Genomic DNA, 21,564 nt, shown 5'->3' on the forward strand with positions numbered 1-21,564 from the left:
AAAGTTCTTAGCTTTTCCAAGCAATGATAACAAATGTGTTACACCATGTGGTTTACACAAGAAAGTGAGAAGGGATGAATTAATACAACTCGTATGATGTTAATTAATGTATCATCATGTAAATATTTTTTAAGATAACAATGCCTCTTCAATCTCTCTTCATTGCTATCAACTTTGTCGCACTTTGAATGTTTCTTTGGAAAATTGTAGTTACTTTGCAGAATACTCAACAAAGGCAACACACCATTTGTTGCTTTCCCATGCTTGTCTTCACAAATGCAAGCTATGGGTATCAGGTGTGTTGCTAACTTAGCTCTAGATTATTTTTACCAAAGTGCTCTCCACTGTAGCGTTTCACCCAACGCCTTACTTCATGCAATTAACATCTAACCTGCAACCTACAGATGTCATAGAACTCCACTACTCAACCTAAGATAATCTACCTTCGCACTAAAATTAGGGTGCCTCACTAACTAAAAACAAAAGGGTATACGATGAGTATATGAAGGATGGTGATGACAGAAAAATACACAAGATGACCAAATGGGTAAGGAGCATATTTCCACTCGATCATAGAGCTCAAGGAGATCATCGCTATGTTCGGCCTTTCTTCCTATGGCTTGTTCACTTCATCAAACAGTGTCATTGTGAAATCATATAGTAATCATCTAGTGGTCCAACTCTGCTTAGGGGAGGTTTGTCCACCATACTCACGAATATCTAATCCTTAATGGTGGCACAACGTATTTATACATCCACAACAAGTGTTAGTAAATTACTTTCCGATGAAAACCCTGTAAAATTATCTCTTCTTCCTTGGAATATCTGAATGGAGGACAACTCAACTGCCAACCACAATAGTTGTTGGTAACATTAAGGACTCCATTGAGTTTGAACCTGTGACCTGTGGCCTCTCATTGACAACGTCTTTGATAGATGGTTCTATTAATTGAGTTCAAAATTGCAGTTGATCACCTACTGTTAGTGATATGCAAACAGTATTGAATAAAAAAATTCAATCATAACTAAGTTTATTGCAAATTTTTTTCAAGAATATGCAGAAATGATTTAAAGAAGATAATATTGCAAAAGATGCATGAAAACTATCAAGGATCAGTGTACATGGTTTCACAGATATCTCAATAATCCTTTTTGAACCAAGAATGAAGTTATTAATCCAACTAACTAGTACCAACTAACTCAAGGTCTTGTTTGTTCCCAACCAATCAAGGGTTCAGAGATAACTTTCCGAGCCCCAACAATCTTGAGGTGTTCCTTGTTAGCTCACAAGCAATCATAGAGTAAAAAAAATGAACTTCTTCAAAGTTTTCCACATTGATTCCCACCTAACCAAGGGTAAAATAATAAACTACCTCACTAGCTCTAACTAGCTCAGATCTTCAAATCTTCGCCATTGGCTCTTGACCAAGCAAGAATAAAATGTCAATGTACCTTGCAAACGCTAAGTTACTAGACCAAGGATACAGAGTTGATCCACCTAACTAGTCCATCCTTGCTATATACAAATAAACCAATAAATAAAATATTAATCTCGCTTGCTAAACACAAATACATCAAGGTTTTCCTTGTTCTAAACACAAATACATCAAGGTTTTCCTTGTTCAGTTCAGAGACGATCTACCTTGATAGCCCCAACAAGATAAAAGCCTTGCTAGCTATATCCAAACCCTTCGTTGAGACCCTGAGGACATATTTCTCTCAGAGTATAAGTATTTTAATTATTTTTCCCATAAATAAGTCCGAAATTTTCTGTGGAAAAAATATTTTTGTGAATTTTCTAGGTTCACAGAGTTAGAATGTGAACAGACAAAATCATACAAGGATCTGTAGCAGTCAACTGCATCCACAAGAATTATTACGACATAGGATATGATTTCAAACAAGAATCTAACATTATCAAATTTCAAATCAAGTTATACAAAATAGAAACCTTTTCACCACTTAACTTTTTACACTTAAATACAAATTCCTACCTGTTGAGTGCCTCGATTTCGTTGCTCTATTTGCTAAATTACTCGTATGCCTAAGACTTGACAAAAATGCCTGAAAAAAAAACACGGGATCTTCCTTCTCTGGTCCTGTTTCAAGAATGATATTTACATATTTACAAATCAGTGGATAACAGCCTCATTTAATCAGTTTAAACAAGGCCATCATCAACCTCAGATAACCATACATCCTGTACAATGGGAAGCCAGGTAATCACCACTATCCCTTTACCGAACCAAAATAAAATCCTTGGCATGCTAGAATAACAACCATTAGCCTTTGGACATTTTACGTTCTTATCACAACTCGCTCCTTATGGAATTCCACTTTATCACAATAAAGAGTTTCAGTTTCTAAGCTCTTGTAATGCATCTATAGGTTTCTTACACAAGGGCTTGAAGAGCCCCACTAGAAACCTTTAAACTTTTCCCGTTTGGAAGACTGTACATTCTTAGCACGGCTGGCTCCTTCTGGAATTCCACTTTGTCTCAACAAGCTGTCTTTGATTTCTATGTAGTTTCTCAGCTCTTGTAATGCATCAGCAGCTTTCTTAAACACAGGACCAGAAGAAGCCCTACTAGAATTGAAGTCATCAACAGTTTGATTTGGACAAGTCACTCTCCAAGAGTCGTTCCCTGACATCATAGCAGAGTTTTGGGAAAACTCTGATGGATTTTGAAAATCTGGACACAAAGGTGGTGCTGATTTCAGCATCTCTACAAGTGCACCTACTGCGGCATTCTGTGTTCTTCTTGGTGTTGAAGACTGGCCCACAGTTTCCATAGCCTCTGACATGTTTCCTCTACTATCAAAAGATCCCGTTCTGAAGGAAAAAATATGAAAAATATTAGTAAGTCAACAGCTACAAAATAATAGTGGTAAATGCAACAAGCAGTGTTATAGAAAAGGTAGAGTCTTCAAAGACCTCACCATAATAAAATTATTCACTAAAAGGGGCAGTCTTTACTATAAAACTTATATGAAAGACGGAGTCTTTATAATAAAACTTATTTGAAAACAGACAAGAAATGCTTCTAGTTGTCTTTGTGTTACAGAAATAGTTAATACGGTATTATTAGATGAAGCAATTTTATAATTAAAAATAAAAAAGTTAGTTAAAGCAGTATACAGAAGCAATAGCTGCTTCTACTTAAGCCCCCTATTCCAGAATGGAAACACGGAGCCTTTTGTCTTAACTATTTGTGCATTATTGTTTTCTGATACTTCAAGGTATGTTTTTTGAAGTAAATTTCTAAAAAATAAAAATAATAAATCTACCAAAAACACTACAAGTCCTCTCTCCCAAATTGCTTTCTCTCAAGCAATTGAAACGCTGAATGTATCAAGATGTTACAAGCCAGGACACTCCCATGAAGCATCTTCCTCTGGCAAACTCCTCGTTAAAATTTATAACTGGAGGTAGGGAACCTGTTGTGCCCTAAATCAGTTGTCCCTCATTTTGAAAGGCAACAACACTTGTGACACCCAGACATTCTAACCCTTCCCAACACAGAGACATAAAAATAATTATAAATACAAGTTACAAGTGCCACATAGCAAGTCCAATCATAGACTACTTGTCCAACCTTCTCCAGCAGCAGCACCCGCAGGGACCATAATACTATAATAAAATTTAGGCCTACATTCCATACAATTCTTTAGAACAGCAAATAAGACCATAAGTCCACCCTAAATTGCAAATGAGGCTGACAATAACTTCTCGTCCCTGGTACAAGTGAATTACAATGAACAATCGAAAATAATAATAATAATCTAATTTTAAAGTCAAGGCCAAGACAGACATCAAATTTGTGTATCAGACCCTTAATTGTGGGACAAATGACCTGCCTCTATGCAGTAGTCTATGGAGGTGTACATATTCTACCCCTTTGGGTTTGAACCTGTGACCTCTTAGGAGGAAATACATTTTGTTCTTGACCAAAAATTATTTTGACAAACTTGCAGCCATGTAACATGACAATAAACTGCCCTTCAATTGCTATCACCTAATAGCAAGATCGGCTAGTATGACTACTTAAAAGAGAGGGAAATAATAAACAGTAAATGTCCATTAATTTACCTGTATATATTTCTTTTTTTGGGGGTGTAAGTAAAGCCAGCTATGATTATATAATATATTGCTTTATAAAGATAAAAATAAAAGGTTTTAACATTCCTTTGGGAGAAGTACATGGATCCCAAACAACCATAATAACAAAAAAAAAAAAAAATTATATGTTGGGATATTGGTGCTGAATTGACTCAAAGAATTATGAGGCCAAAAACTGAGGAGCGTGCCTTATACGGGAAGCATTGATTGTGCTAGAGAATCCAACATCTATTAAGGTTGAATTGCACTAAACGGATCGTGAGAAAATGACTGTTATTTGTTGCTGAAATTTGTGAGGGATCTACCTCAAATTCTGTATGCCATCAAGGGAAGTGACAGGTTGTTAATTTAATATTACATCGTTCAGTATTGGAATTTGTGGTTAAACAACATCCACTTCAGTATGTTATTCTTTCGAATGGATTGCTGCTGCAAGATGGTAGATAAGATACTGTCATATATAAAACCTCTATTTTCTTGAGAACTATGCATTGTCTCCCATGGCTATGTGTTTGGATGAATGAAAGCATATTGGAACAATAGCACAGGACTCTTTAGTATCTGCACAACAAAAATGGTCTGAGCATTAATAATATCAATTGGGATAAATGAAGTTTGATGCTACTAATATCATTTCAGATCGGTTGCAGCATGAGATTTTTCGACTTATGAATGACTGATTGGAATGTAAGAACATGCTTTAAACAAACTATGCATTGTATCGACTTTGTCCTCACGAAGCTTGATGGTGGATCCCCTTTGAACATGCCCACAAAGATATCACTAATAGCCCTCTCCACAGTTGTGGTTCCCAGGAAGGAAGCTTTCCTCCCATAGGATGATTTGGGATCAATGGAATTAAAAAAAGGGTCTGTCCTCAAGCCATTTTAGCCTGAAATTCTCATCCTTCACACCCTTACAGCTCAATTTCTTAAAAAACATCTATTATGTTTTTATGGTATTGCTCAACACTAGTCACATGGTCCAGGTCTGACTCTGAATTTGACAACAATGAAATCCGGTTTAAATTTGAATATTTTTATGAGATTCATCATTAGGTTTGAATCATATATTTCCTGATTCTTTGTTTATGTGATCTACACTGAAAAAAAGTTTTTGAAGGGTTAATGCCCTGGTGCCCTTATAGGACTGTTATGTAGTAACGATGTGATAAGTTGGGCTGGTCTCTTAAAAAGACTTGAACTGTTATGAGGAACTCTAAACATAAAGATGCATAGCTAGGTCAGACAATCTTAGATTTTGGAAATAGAAGTCACGAGGCCTGGACAATGCATATTTGATTTCTAGTTTCTTTTTAGAAATATCAAATATAAAACATTTTCTTGAAAAGAAAAAAGACAAATCTTGTTTGTGGGAAAGGGAATCCCCTCCGCAGAGCAAATTGACTGCTAATCCCCTCCGCGGAGCAAATTGACTGCTAAAGTTTACAGAGCTATACATACTGTACTCCCCTCCGAATTTAAACCTGTGACCTCTTATGAGGAAACACATATTCAGTCAAATTCAAAAAAAAATGAGATTTGGATAAGATTTGTCATTAAGTTTGACTATACACATAAGATCAATAATATAACAAGGATATTAGATATATATAATATAACATAAATAATATATTAGATATATTAATAATAATATGTAAACAGTAACATGTATAATATCTTTATATATTAGAAATATAATATGACATATGAGAGATTATAAGATCACGAGTTCTTACACAATCAGAGTTTAGTTTGAGGTTTGAGTTCACGGGTGGGCCAGCAGGAATCTAAACATTTCAGAACCGAAGGATGGATACTATGCAGAGTCTAGATTCCACAAAACCATGCCCTTCGGATGTCGAAATTCTTCCGTGGCCATTCAATGCTATGAATAACCTGTTAAATAGAGTGTAGTGATCTAGGGTAATTTTGCCCTAGGATTTCTTTGGGACACTAGGGCTTACCAGGAATATTCTTGTGCTCATTTAGGGGTGAAACAAACAACACATTCAACAATGCAGTGTAACACTATTACTGTTCATGCAATAATAATACCACTGTTCATAATTTATCCAGCTTCATTAAAAATTTCAATAAATCAGGCAACTAGTTCCAGGTTTACCAATATAACTGTATACACCTATCTGAACTGTCTGCAAACTAAACAGTGCATGTCCAATATTCCCTTGTGAATTCTGACCAGAAACCCTACCCAAACAGACCCACAAACAACTCCAACAGGAATAATTCCTGTTCTGTTCAGAACCTCGAATTTGCTTCAGAAGAGGAGGGACTGATCTATCACAGAAGGATGCTCCCAAAAGGGTACAGGGAATTTGCTTCAGAGGAGGAGGGACTGATCCATCACAGAAGGATGCTCCCACAAGAGTACAGGGAATTTGACTCCATTCTTGCAGAGTCTCCAGAAATTCGGCCTATCATAGATAAACTTTGGAGTTTCAACTTTCAGGAACCTTTCTCTAATGGCACTGATCTGTCTCCAGAGATCCTCGCACTGGCCAACCTCAGAAGATTCGTCCCTTTGCCATAGATTGCTTGCCTCAAAAAATTCGCTGCCAGAATTCGGGCCTGCAGCCTGTGTTTGTCTGTGGCCTGCTTTGCTATAGACGTCCAGCTTCAGGAAGCACTTCAGCCTGCTCCAGATGATTTGTTTCCACCTCAGTATGATTTGTATGGAGTTTAACCGCAGGTTACTTTGATCTGCTACACAAATTAGTCTCTGGCTGTCTCAGATCTAACTTCAAAATGAATGGGATGCCTTTCCTCAACCTTTTTCCTCCAAAAACTTGATATTCTTCAGATGAAACAGTCTCCTGCTAGCCAGAACAAAATAGGAAAGATAAAAGAGAATAAATTTACCAAGTAGGGTGGAATCTTTCACCACCGAAATTGATAGGAGAGAAGGGGTCTTAAAACCCTCAGAGCCTCAAGCTCAAAGAAAAATAGAGATAAATGATCCAATTCAGTGAAGCCTCAAACAAATCCAACCCCCTTGAATTTATAGATTTCCTGGGGGGGGGGGGGTTCTCCTTAATAAATTGAGTGAAATTCATATCAAACACCAATTTTGGGTTTTTTTGCCCCAGCTGCCCCAGACTTGCCCAAAAATTGGGTATTTAGGGGTTTTCCCTTTATCGAGGACTATAGCCTACAGGGATCGATAGGCTACTTCATCCCTATTAGCCCATCAATTTTTAGGGAACACTACATAGAGCATGTCTGTCACAGTGAAAGAATTACAAAAGAGGGGAAGACTCTGCAGGAATGGAGTCCACATGTGACGGAAATGGAACAGATACAAAGCCCAGACTCTACAAAACTGTGGACAAATCCATCAAGGGCATACACTTGGAACACTCCAGGAAAACACAGTAAAAAATGTTGGTTGGGCTCTCAGATATCAGGTAACAGAATTATATTTTATATGGAGTTATATTCAATAAATTTAGCTGGAGCTGATGTACATTATTTAAATTTGCTAATTTTCAATTTTATATGCATCAAATGCTATAAGTGTAAGTTACCTTGAACTTTCAGGGATTTGCAACCATTGCTGTTCACCTACAAAATACCCCTGTCAACGTAGTTGAATTTCCACAAAACTTCAGTGCAATTTCCCTTCAAAGTTGAGATTCATCTAAATTCAAATCCTAACCTTCAAACCTGACAAACCTTAGGAATTAACCTCAACATAGTCATGTGACTGTTCTTGAATCTTGGATACATTCCATGTATTTTGAACTAAGAGATGAAGCAGGCTTGGCCCAGTAGAAGTATATTTTTCAATTAGCTTTGAAGGGGAGGGAGATTTGGATTTAGAAGATTCACAAATATAGCTGAAACCTTGCGTTTTCCCCTTGCTACTGGAATTAGGCATTATTTCTTCTAGAGAACCACTTAATGGTTAACTTCAACCGAGATATGGAAACAAACATTTCTTGCTCATTTCAAAAAGTTGTCCTCGTAATTTAAAGGTAACAACTCTTCTGATACCCTGGCATTCTATCCAACCTTTTCCAATCAAGAGACAAAAGAAGCATTATAAATAAAAGAACCAGCAGGAAAATCCACATCATAGACTACTCATCCAACCCTCCCCAGCTGACAAAACCCTCTAGGGAACATGATACTATGATAGAATTAGGCCTTAATTCCACCGAAATTTTTGAGAAACTTGAGAGTGACAGAAGAGTCCAGGGCATTTAAAAAGAAGTGTGCCACCTCCAATGTTACCTTCATGGCCCTTATTCCTAAATCTGATGATCCTCCTACATTTGAGTCATTTAGGCACATTTCCCTGTGTATTGTATTTAAAAATAGTGGCAAAAATCATTGCTAGAAGATTTAAGAGCTTGCTATCTACATCTATTTCTAATGAACAGTTTGGTTTTCGTTCATGCAAATACAGATACATGAATCCATTGGTGTAGCACAGGAGGGCCTACAGACTATTAAGACAGAGATTGCAAGCAATAGTGGTTAAGCTGAATCTTTTAGAGGCTGATGATAGGCTAGTTGGCTTTACTTAAGAATGATGTTAATTAATCTGGGGTTCCGTGTTCATTTTGTATATTGGGCAATAAGCTGTGTCACATTTTTTTTCTCTGCAAGTGCTTTCTTTAGGCCTGGCAAGGGGCTGAGACAGAGGTGCCCCTTGTCAGTGTTGGAAAATGTAACTAGTTTCGGTCTTCATAATTGTCATTGTAATCTTCACATTATGTACTAATTATCTTATGTTACAACTTACAAGCAAAATAAGAAAGAAAATATTATTTTCAATCATGGGTTTCATGCTTCATTTGAATGGTCAACTAGGTCACGCATGATGCTCCTAGGGCTTGTCAAATCAAGATAATATTTGTCATGAGTCAAGAGAGTCATTATCATTTGTATAAGACCCATTTGGGCAAAGTTGTAACATGTAAAAGATATTATTTTGTGTCTAGAAAGTCCAATTTAACCTCCAAGTGTTGAAATATGTAACTAGGTTGGGTCTTCATATGTACTCTTGATTCTTGTATATTGTAAAATGAAAAAAGAAATTATTATTATTATTATTAATTTTTTTGGTAGCATGGGTTTCATGCTCAAGGTCATTTTATTTATAGGTCAAAACACCCACTAAATGCTTCTAGGTTTAGTCATTGAGTCAAGAAGTCAAAGAGTCATCATCATACGGAAAAGACCACATTTGGCATCTTGTAACATGTCAAAAGAATATTTTGAGTCAAAGAGTCAAAATTGTGAAAATTTGGAAGACCCAAATTTCTACTGCAGGAACTGATTAAGTTTCTTCTATTTGTTAAACCACTGAACAAATTATTTATTGTGTTCTACGGTAAACATCAAAACCAATACACTACAGCCTTCACTACTTAAAGAATATGCGGAAACAAGAACAGAGCAACAAGAAATACACAACACACAAGTGACACCGTTGTTTTTGGACAAATGTCCCCAAAAAACCCAATGCAGGAAAACCGGTGCAGCAGCTGAGGGTTTGTATTATTATGCAATAGTTTCTTAATACAATCTTTGGATGCCTTATTGGTTATCCAATACAAAGAATTTGACTAGCAAAGAGACGAGTGAGTTATACCTCACACTATCACTGATGATCCGGATCTGATCCAGCCACAGCATGGCTAGCCCCAAGCTGCCTCTACGCAATCATTACATTGCTCTGCGTCACAACTTCTGGGGATTGCGTCACTCCTTCTGTTGATCGATTTTCCTCTGGAACTTTGACTTCCAGCCATTCTAGTCTCACACCTCGGGTTCTGGCTCTAGAAATCGACCCTTCAGCAAATTTTGAATCTCCTCTCTTGCTCTTCGTTGTCTCAACGTGACTCTACGCTACCCAGCGTGACTTTGCGCTGCCTCTTCTAGATCTATTTATGCCTCCTCTGCGATGTATCCACGGATCAAGAACCTCTCCAACAAAAAAACTATCCCTGCCCCTCACTGCAAGAAAATCTCCTCGATGATCTCTATGACTGCTCTGTGCTGCTCTCTTGAGAAATCGATCTCTTAATCTCCCACTCGATGTGTCTTCCAAATGCCCATCGAAGTCCTTATAATCCTCCAGTTGAGTAATCAACGACACAGATTAGATTCTAATAATTGGCTCAGATCATTTGGGCTCGATCTTCATCTTCTTCAGAAGTTTCACCCCCAATTTAATTAATACCCTTTAATTATTTTAATTTCCTAAGTTTAGACTTAAGCACCCATTAAAAATAATTAACTATTTTAATAAAACTATCTTCAGGTGGAATTCCCAAAACGATTTCTGGGTACTGTGAAATACATGTGTCCTAGACTCCTTGCAAATTTTGAGACTTAGAGCACATCCGATGCTACCAAAAATCAACAAAATATCGCTTCAAGCCCAAGTCAGCCTAGTAGCAGAGAAGTCGACCTAATTAGAGCATGTCGTCCTCCTTGGAAGCCTATATAAGAGAGCATTCGACCTCCTATGGACTCATTCACTCAATTATCAAGCGAAGAACAAGGAGAAGAAGGCAAGCGAAGGACTTGAAGGACGAAGGAAGATTTTCAATCTCTCTCTCTCTCTCTCTCTCTCTCTACATCTCACACATACAAAAGGAAGGCTAGGGTTTTGCAGCTACTAGGTTGAAGTTCTCAAAGAAGTCATGGAGATTCGAAGTCTAAGGAAAAAGGAGAAAATTGATCTCTCACAAGGCATAGAAGAAGAAGCAATCCAAGCGAAGGAAGGAAGAAGCTCTAAAAGCCCTAATTCACCCACACATGCGAAGTTGTAGCTGGTTGCAGCAACCGAAACTTTCAAACCTACAATGGGGGCTAAAATTTGTAGTTAGGGGTCGAAGTTGTGCAACTGAGAGAGATTTGACTTGGTTTGACTTGGATAGAAAAAGCACATCATCAAGGAGGTGTGACTTGGTCTTGGAAAGGTATTGGTCTTGGTCTAGAGGTCTTGGTTTTTGTCATTTGAAGAATCTATAAGAAAAGAGATTTGTGAGTTTTCCTCTCAAGAAGAGAGGTTTTGGCCCTAGCTAGCAGCCTACATCTTGTGTCCTTGTGTATTATTGATCTTCATGTTTTGGTAGTTGTTTGATGATAAGAACAACATAATAATAAGAAAAGAAGAAGCTAATAATCAAGAAAAGTAAAAGAACATCACAAGCAATTATCAAGTCTAAGAGAAATCACCTCATTTGTTGCCCTATTGATTTCTCAACACTAAGACCAAGTCAGCCCTGCCAACGGCCTAATCAACCTCATGAGAAGGCAATATAGAGGAAAGTTGATTAATTTGGACACACTTCTGCAATTCAATCTCAACCAAGAAAGAAGAAGAAAAAAGAAGCGAAAGTCTAGGAAAAGGGAGCACATCTCAAGAAGAAACTAAAAATCTGAATTTTGTGATAATTTTCTCACACGTGCGAAGATTCTAGGGTTTCTGTAGTTGTTGCAAGGCCAAGAGTTGCAGACCAAAGTTGCAAACCTATATTGCGAGTCGAACATTGATTGGAGAAAACCTTGAAGGAGTTGACTTTTGTTGACTTAGGTAGACCTTGTCTTGTCTTAAAAGAGATCTTTTAGAGGGATGACTTAGTGCTTGGAGAATTTCCTTATCTAATTTCCTTGGAGAATTTGCTTAGAGATGAATTTCCTTATCTAAAATCTTTCTAAAAATAGAAAATCATGTCTAGCATCTCAAGTATGACTTTCCAAAAATAGTAAATCACCTTGCATCAATTGGAAATCAAGTCTAGTTGATGGAAAATCACTGAACTTATCATTAATCAATCATAATAGTTCAATCTCGATTTAATTATAAATATTATTATTATTGATACTTTATGATACTATTATATTATTATTAAAAGGAAATTCATGTCTCTCAATCATGGCTCTCGATCATGTCATATGTAACTCCCCTCAATTAATGCATATGTTACTCTCTCTCACTTAATGGATATGTTACACTTAAAAGAATGTTCAATGAATTAATTCACATGGAGCAAACAGCTCAATGATAATACAAAGATATTTACAAAAATAGAAACATCAGGTTTCTATGTAGAATATCGAACAAACAGTTTCATCTAAGAAACTGCTAAAAGAATAAGAATAGAAACATCTAAAAGATTGAGCATTACTAAATAGAGATATAGAGATATATTCTAATACCCTCCCTTAATGCTCAATCTATTTACAACACCAATAGACCCGCGAAATTTTACAAATTTATCAGGACCAAGAGGCTTGGTAAAAATATCGGCGGGCTGCTCTGTGGTGGGAACATAGTGCAACTGAACTGAGCCGTCTTCAACCAGCTGTCGAATGTAGTGGCAGTGAGTTTCCACATGCTTTGTTCGTTCATGAAAGACAGGATTCTTGGCAAGTTTGAGCACTCCCTGATTATCACAAAACAAAGAAGTAGGCCCTGTCTGAAAAACATGCATATCTGCAAGCATACGACGAAGCCAAACTGCCTCACAGGCGGCCTTAACTGCTCCCCGATACTCTGCTTCTGTTGAGGAGAGAGCCACTACCTGTTGCTTCTTACTAGTCCAAGTAACAGCTCCAGATCCTAGACTAAACACATACCCAGCTGTAGATTTACGGTCATCAACCGAACCGGCCTAGTCAGAGTCAGTGTAGCCACTGAGAATAGGAGTGGAGCTGTGAGTATATAAGAGGCCATAATCAGAAGTACCACGCACATATCGTAGCACCCGCTTTGCTGCTATCCAATGATCAGCTTTAGGAGCTGACATAAAGCGAGAAATGTAGCTTACGGCAAAACTGATGTCAGGTCTGGTAGCAGTAAGATAGATGAGACTGCCCATTAATTGCCTGAATAAAGTTTCATCCACAAGAGGAGAGGATGACTGTGCATTTATCACAGCGAGCAAAGCCGAGGCTAAGACTCAGTGAAGGCTGCCTGGCTTACAGAGGGCTCGACCTTAGAAAAGACTCAAGAGATTACGATGCAGAGAGAATTATTGTTCAAGAAATCTCTTAACCTTGCTCTGATACCATAAAAGAATGTTCAATGAATTAATTCACATGGAGCAAACAGCTCAATGATAATACAAAGATATTTACAAGAATAGAAACATCAGGTTTCTATGTAGAATATCGAACAAACAGTTTCATCTAAGAAACTGCTAAAAGAATAAGAATAGAAACATCTAAAAGACTGAGCATTACTAAATAGAGATATAGAGATATATTCTAATAACACTCTCTCTTATGCACTCATTAAAAGCATGGCATATTCCTCTTACACACTCATTATAAGCATGGCATATTCCTCTTACACACTCATTATGATTAAAGCATGTCATAAAAGATTCCTCTTATGCACTCTTTAATGAATATGTTGCATTCCCTCAATGGCATGAGTTACAAAGGCATGTGTACGTCCTTAATGGCATAAGTTACAAAGGGCATAAGTTACAAAGGCGTGTGTACCTCCCTAAATGGCATATGTAACTCCTCAAGGCATGCATATTACTCCTTTATGACCATATTTTGTTGCTCCTCCTATATAAGTATCTCATATCATCTCATTCTCACTACTTGTGCATTGTGAAAGAAGAATTTGAACTTGAGAGAGAGAGTTGGAGAGACTTGAAGAAGATTGTGAGAGAGAGAATTGGAGAGTAAGAGCAAGGCTGGTGAGCCAAGGTTGATTCGGTGTTGATTTAGTTGAAGCGAAGGTTGATTTAGTGTTTGCACCTGTTGCTGCTACCAGTGATCTTTATGCTAAAACTTGTTCAAATTAGGGTGAACTTACTCATTCTCTTGTTCCCTCATTGTACTTTGTATCTCTGCTAAACAATTGATATCTAGTAGAAGAAGAATTTGGTTGAGTTTTCCCCTTGTGGATTTTGCCTTGGTCATTGGACCTAAATTCTATGTCTCGTTTATGTTCTCGGTTGTCTTCTATTATGCATTTGGTTTATGTTCTATCTACAATTGCTTATAACTAATATTGCAGCAGAAGGAAGTTTTTGAAATAAGTAATTGTTACAGCATAGAACTTCAGAATTTCAACAATCTTGGCTTTGGTCTTTGAGGCTTGGATTTTTCATTTGATCAAATTCTATAAGAAGAGAAGAGATTCTTTCTGGGTTTTTCCCCTTGAAGGGGTTTTGCCCTAGCTTGGAGCCTACATTTTGTGTTCATTGTCTTCTATCTCCATGGTTTATACTCTTGATAATTGTTTGATGAAAAGAAGCTAATAAAGAACATTAAGAAGCTAATATAAGTTCAATTATTAAGGAAGGAGAATTGTTTTAATTGTTTCCCTACTTAATTCTCCAACAGTCAACCCCGTTCTTCCTCACTATGGCTGAAGGTTTGAGTAGGCCTTTATTGGAGGCAAAGAGAACAGGCTCATTCAAGGGTATTGAGATTGAAGGTTCCTTATATTTATTACATCTACAATTTGTGAATGACATTTACTTTTCTGTGATCACTCTAGAAGGGATGCTCTGAAGTTGAAAGAGAACAGATTTATACTGTATCACTACAGAAGTGATGGTCAATGTTGGTAAGTCAGCAGTTTCCTTCCCACCTATTGATGATAAAAACAAAAGAGTCCTGTCTCAGTTATTCCCTTACTAACAGGTTTTATTTCAGAATGCATTAAAGTTCCTCTGTTTTTATTCAAAACCCAATGATTATGTTAAAAGAGACTAGGACTGGCTTCTGGCTCAGGTAGGAAGGATTTCAGTTTGGTGCAACAAATGGCTGCAATAAACAAAGTTCATATACTCAGAGAAATGCTCTAATACCAATGTAACGAACGCGGTTCGTATACACAATGGAATACTCAGAATATCTGGTATATAAGAATGTCCATCATGGGACAGATAACATATTATATAAGAATATTTGAATACAAGTGACATGATGATTGCAAATGAGGGTGAGGGCCTGTTTATATATCCTAGGCAAGTACCTTTTCACGTATGGTCATGTCCTTAGAGACATGCCTCTTCATTATTAACTAATAGTTAATTAATCATTATTTTAAGTTTATTTTTGTTTACATTTTTATTATTTTTATATAAACTTTATTCAAGGGAGATAGGCTGGTATTAGTCAACTTAATGTTCGAGACCATTCCAGTTTACTAGATGCTTCTTGCTTCCATTCCAAAAGGTGTACTTGAGAGGATGGGGAAGGTAAGATTAAGGTTAGTCTGGTCAGGGGATAAAGAAAAGAAACATATAACAAAGGTTAATTGGAAAAAAAATTCAAACCCTAAGGATTTTGGTGGATGGAGACTCAAAAATACTCATAATTTTCAAAAGTCTTCCTGCAAAATGTGATCAGAGATTGATTATAGGGAAGGGTCACTAGGATCAGATTGCAAACCAAAAATATATAGAGCCTAATAGTGTTGAGGAATGGATTAGGAATCCTGCAAAATCCTATAATAATGCTTCCTTCATATAGAAGGTAATAGTCTTGACATTCCACTTTATCAGCAGATGGTTGGTTTGGAAGGCAGCAGAGAGAACAGGGTTAGACTGGGTAAGGATCCTTGGATTGAATGCAATACAAACTACAGACTTCCAGGAAATTTGGTGAACACATTACTTGAAACAAGCTTTTTCACACTTGACCAGGTGGTTGTTCCAAATGTTACTAGGATTTCGGAACAAGAGTGGAAACCCGCAAAATTAATTGGTTTGATCAATGAGGATGCTACTGCTTGGGATGGGTATATTGCTTCATTAAGATCCAGTCATGTTTGTGTAAAGGACAAATTGACTGAAGAATATACCTGGCGGTTTTTATACCCCTAAAGCTGGGTTAAAAGGTACTCTGTGAAGATGAATGTGGCAGTGAATTCGGAATGGTAGTTTAAGAGTATTTGGAAGTTCAAACACACTCTTTAGTTGGCAATCAGAGATAAGGTTCTTACAAGGAAAATTAAAAAAGGGGAGTAGATATGGTCCTTGGATTGAATGCAATGAAAACTACAGACTTCCAGGAAATCTGATGAAAACATTACTTGAAAAAAGCTTTTTCACACTTGACCAGGTGGTTGTTCCAAATGTTACTAGGATTTGGAAACAAGAGTGGAAACCTGCAGAATCAATTGGTTTGATCAATGAGGATGCTACTGCTTGGGATGGGTATATTGCTTCATTAAGATCCAGTCATGTTTGTGTAAAGGACAAATTGACTGAAGAATATACCTGTTGGTCTTTACACCCCTAAGTTGGGTTATAAGGTACTCTGTGAAGATGAATGTGGTGGTGAATTCGGAATGGTAGTTTAAGAGTATTTGGAAGTTCAAACACTCTTTAGTTGGCAATCAGGGATAAGGTTCTTACACAGGAAAATTACAAAAGGGGAGTAGATATGGTCCCAGTAGCTAATCTCTTTGCAAGGAAGTTGCGGAGACCATTCTTCATTTTCTTTTATAATGTCCCTTCACTGTAGAACCATAGTTTTAAAACTCAGACTCATACTTTGACTCTGCCACCTATCAACCTGGGTTTCGACTCAGTTTTCAGAAGAAATACATAAAATAATTAAATTTCAATGACAATTATTTTTGAGATTCCAAACCATTAGAGACAAAATATGCAAAGCTTGCTCATCTATGTACCACGTGAGGTTGAATATATCAAAATGGCACCAAGTGAAATACATATCAGCAACAAAATACATAATCAGTGAGTCTCTAAATGGCCTCTAGAGTCCAAAGATCATGCTACAATCTACTGGCCTACTACAAATAACTAATCAAAATCATAACTCATCAAACTCACCACCGCTGGCTAGAAATGGGATCATCAGCAAGAGCTATAAAAACATCATCTGGCTTAGAGTCTTCAGACTCCTCAGATCCCTTGGGTACATGATCATCTGCATCAACTCAGACTGGTCCAGGCTGGTTCAGGCCAGTTCAGTACCAAACTGCCCCCCCAAGCCAAGTTAAAGGCCAAGTCAACTCAATTTCCTATCAACTCAGCCAGTTTGTCCAGTTCCATGTCGAACTGGACCAGTTTTTAAAACAATGCACTGTACAGGTGTGGAAAGAGGAATTTTTTACTAGGCTTACAGATGTTTGGAGAAGGAATACAATTCAAGAATGTCCAAAGAACTAGTGTGAAAACACAAGTGTAAAATGCTATAACGTGTTGCCAATCATCATTTCATGGGGGTATTTGACTTGCTAGGAATGTGTGTTTATTCGATGATAAGAATATGCCAGCTATACAGCTATATTATGTGCTTCTCCGGGCTGCAAGACTAACGTTTGTGGAAGAGGTGGGAAAATCAAGTGCCTGGGCTTATTTTGATGAGCCTTCTCAAAGTCACCCACAAGTTAGTGGGGCTTGTGTTTTATTCATAAGGGAGTCAGTATCACATGTGATGAAGTGTAAAGCTAGGTTGGAAAGAGGAACGAATAGTTTTCCAAAGAAGTTAATTCTCATGCTTGCAGCTGAAAATGGTGTACAAAATCCCAAAATTTCTATGACTCACTTGTGGTGATAACTGCATGAGGGGGCTATACACTTTAGAAAAATTCTTATTAAGGTCAATCTTTGAGGAGATACAAATCTTTTGTTTGTATTCTAATCATATCTCCTTTCATCATGTTTACAAGGAATGAAAATCCCGATGGATTGTCAAAGGCTGGAATATTCTGGATACTGGTCGATGCAACATTTTGGAAAATTGGATGAGCAGTTCTCTGAATCCGATCACCCTACTTTTTTATGACAATTGTATCATGAAATATGTTTCTGTTTCTTTCCGGTGATATCTTAGGATAGTACTTGGACTTCAGTTGATGATACATGCTGATAAGATGAGGGGGCTCATTAGAGAGCTCCGGTTCTTAATGATATAGTTTGGACAGTTTTTTATTGGACCATGTCAACTTGGTATAAGGAAAATTTTTAAATTCTTTGTAACAGCCCTTCAGATATGTTTAGTGTGGGTGCCCTTACATGTGCTCCATTTCCTATACTGTTGGGAAGTGTTATACTTTCATAGAGATTTAGTTTGCTATAATACTGGAATTCTGTTGAGGGATCTAAGATAAGCTATGAAGCATATAGAGAAATCAATTTTGTTTCATGATTAAATGAAACTATGATTTTTTCAGTGGAAAAAAAAAATTGAGAACGGCAAAATAAGATGACCAATTTCAACCCTAAATGCCTGGGTTTGTATTCTTAATTAGATCATTGTTAATCTATTCAAACTGCAAGTGACACTGAATGAATTATCGGCCCTAGTACAAGTTGATCAATGAACCATCAAGAATAAATAACCAAAAAAGATTTTGACTAAGGTGTAGGTTTTGACATGACAGTAAACTGTCCTTTCAGTTGCTGTCACCTCATGGAAAGATCAGCTAATATTATTATCAACGATTGATTAGAGGACTACAAATAATTTTGACTAAGTTGTAGGAATATAACAAGAAAAATGAACTGCCGTTTCACTTGCTACCACCTAATGACATGATCAGCTAGTATAATCATCTGCTCAGAGTAAAAATATTTCTTAATGTTGTTGATAGCAAAAATGCATTATTACTCTTTAAAAGTCAATTCCGTTTCTAATCATGGCATATGAAGAATCTTCCTAAGAACTCAACTGCAATTACGATGAAATTCACAACCTCAAAAATATACAAGAAACAGCTACTCCTCTGAAAGTGAAAAACGAGAAACAGAAATTGCAAAATTGGAATGAAATAGAAAATTCAAACACCTGCTCCTCAAGCTATCGCTCTCATCATCTTGGAACGCAAAGGGGCAAGATAAGTCTTCATCTTCAATTTCATAAGTATAAGAACGTCTGCTGGAACTTCTAGAGCCCATAACCTGTGGTGAGCCACTGTGCATGATCTTTGATCCCAATGATGATTCACTGTCTTCTCTCTCAGATTTGCCCACCTAAAAATGAGAATGTCTACTTTATCAGAATAAACATCACATAAAAAAAGAACAGCTACGGAAAACAGCAGAATCTTTCACGAGTCAAGTCATTGCTGCAACATAAATTCCATATCACCCATTCAATAAATTCAGTATACAAGACTAGAACAATGGGTTATAATTAAAAATGACAAAACAAGAATAAAGGATATATTTAAAAAGTTAGTATAAAATTACTACAACAACTGAGCAAAAAAGCCTTAACTTTGTATTATGAATATCCAGCATGGACTATAAATAATGAAAAATGAGGGCCAATGTAAATTACTCAATCCAGTAGGACAGAAAACCCCAAAAAACTCTTAATTATGTCCTATCTATTACGATCTTCTTCACGTGATTAGAAAAGGAGAGAAAAAATCGATGAGAAGTAAAATTGTAACAAAAAACAACACAAAGGAAATATAAATGTACCGACGCAACTAAGCAGGGAAGCCTTGAATTTGTATTAGGAAAATGCAGCATGGACTACAAAAAAGAAAAGAAAAATGAGGGCCAATGTAAATAACTCCATCTCATTCAACAAACAACATCAAAAACTTTTAAGCTACAATCTTCTAAGAATGAAAAAACAAATTTTACCTTCTTGCCTGGATTTACTTGGAGAGCTGTGTGAAGTTCAGAAGTCCTTGATCCTTGAGAAATTTAAAAGTACGCAGACAAAAGCCTAGAATTACCAGATAATGTGCGAACAAGATTTCTACTCTTAGAGGTGTGAGGAGGCAGAGAGGCTCTATTTTCAGCAGCCCACGTTTGAGGACTCCTTGCACTAGAACATGGTGGAATGCTTACAGGAGCGCTCTCGGTTCGTACAAGAACTGACCTGCTATCATTATCATTCTGCAGAAGACGACTTCGCATAGGCGGCGATGGGGAAGGCGAAGTGAAATGGTCGATGCTATGGCACCTCCTAGGAAGGGGGGGGGCACCAGAATTCAGTGGCGAACAGCGATAATTGGCATTATACATCATAGGGGATTGCGACGGTGAGCGAAGCAGAATTTTGTTGAGAGCCCCACTCCAGCTATGGCATCTTCCAAAGCCACCGTTTTTATACCCAGGGGATGATGGCGCCGATGGGTTTCCACTCGAAGCCACGTCACCCTGAGAACTCTTCTCAGAGGCAGCAGGGCTCCGAACATAGTTTGAAATTATGTGTGTAGGGCTTGCTGACATGCATATACTTTCATTGCCTGCTCTACTTCCTGCTGCAAATGGGGCAGGCAAATATGACACAGAGAGGGAAAACTTACCGCGGGGGATCTCCACGGGGACAAAGTTGTAGCGATGCATCTTCCCACGCGGCAGGGGCTCTGGATAAGCAGATATCCTGTATGCCAGCCGCATTTGGTTCCGGTGAGCAGGCAGCAGCCTTGCCAAGGAATACACAGAGCGTAGTAGTATCATTGTTCTCTTTAACACAGTTGGCGGTTCCATGTCCGCAGCGCAGGATGACTTGGAGCGGGAGGAGGAAGGAACGTGCGAATAATTCACGGCCCATCTCTCCAGTACCCGGCTGCCAGCCGCTGAAGTGGAAGGCATGCCCTCGCCGGCCAAGATGATGTCCACGTACATAGGTTCCGTGGTCGGGGTTCGATTCCAGGGCTCTATACCAGGAATGGCATTCTCGTCTAAACCTAGCATCAAATTGAAACAGGAGGGTTTTCCCTTCGACGACGAAGACGAGACGGCCGAAATCCTCGACTCCAATATTATATGCAAGCAATTGGTAAAGAACTTCACTACAATCTGTTCAATCTTCGCCGACTCTGCCATTGTAAGAGCGGCTGAACACGAACCGGCAAACTCTCGCAAAAAGCAAACACGCTTAGAAAACCCCAAACCCTTACGGGTGCAGAATTTCAACAGACTTTGCCACTGACCGAACAACGAACGCCGCAATAACCTGCCCTATATCGGCCCTGTGGCCCACTTTGCAGGAATCGAACCTGCAACCAGTCACCGCAGCAAAAATAAATAAACGCTGAGAGCCGATCCCACCCCATAACTTGAGAAAGCTAATTTTCCCACAGGTGAGTTCTGTCAGATCGTGGTAGGGTTTAACGCACAGAATAAATAAATAAGACAGAAAAAGCGAGCAGAGCCACGAAAATATAAAATAAAAAGACGTTAGAGAACAAAACTCATAACTGCTGAGAATACTTTTTAGTTCTTCTTAAAGTTCCAGATTCGGATTTCGGAGATTCTGAAGTGGACACGTGTAATATTGTATGCTCAGTATATCTCAGTGCAAGACCTGGAAAGCGATGATGTGTCACAGTTGGACAGCCAGCTGGGTCAGCGGTGGAAGTCAAGTCCTTAATAACAACTTACTGGCGGCATACTTTAAATAAAGATTTTTCTTTTGATCCGATAGAAATTAACATAGACGGTTTACGGATTTTGTTTATTTTTAGTAGACCCAATATTCAAAATGCCCCCA

General features: G+C 37.8%; 1 pseudogene across 1 annotated transcript; it reads right to left on the bottom strand.

Moving 5' to 3' along the window:
• Positions 1 to 2,032: 2,032 nt before the first annotated feature.
• Positions 2,033 to 21,262, bottom strand: LOC149148789 (autophagy-related protein 13a-like; annotated as a pseudogene). The gene is made up of 3 exons (XR_016263308.1): positions 19,704 to 21,262; positions 18,895 to 19,079; positions 2,033 to 2,833 (listed from the first exon to the last, which is right to left on the bottom strand). The product of XR_016263308.1 is annotated as an autophagy-related protein 13a-like (transcript).
• Between the last annotated feature and the right edge of the window lie 302 nt (positions 21,263 to 21,564).

The sequence above is a fragment of the Pinus tabuliformis genome, chromosome 9 (assembly GCF_031772625.1).
Source record: "Pinus tabuliformis cultivar Carrire ecotype Pingquan chromosome 9, CPIR1, whole genome shotgun sequence".
Classification (NCBI taxonomy): domain Eukaryota; kingdom Viridiplantae; phylum Streptophyta; class Pinopsida; order Pinales; family Pinaceae; genus Pinus; species Pinus tabuliformis.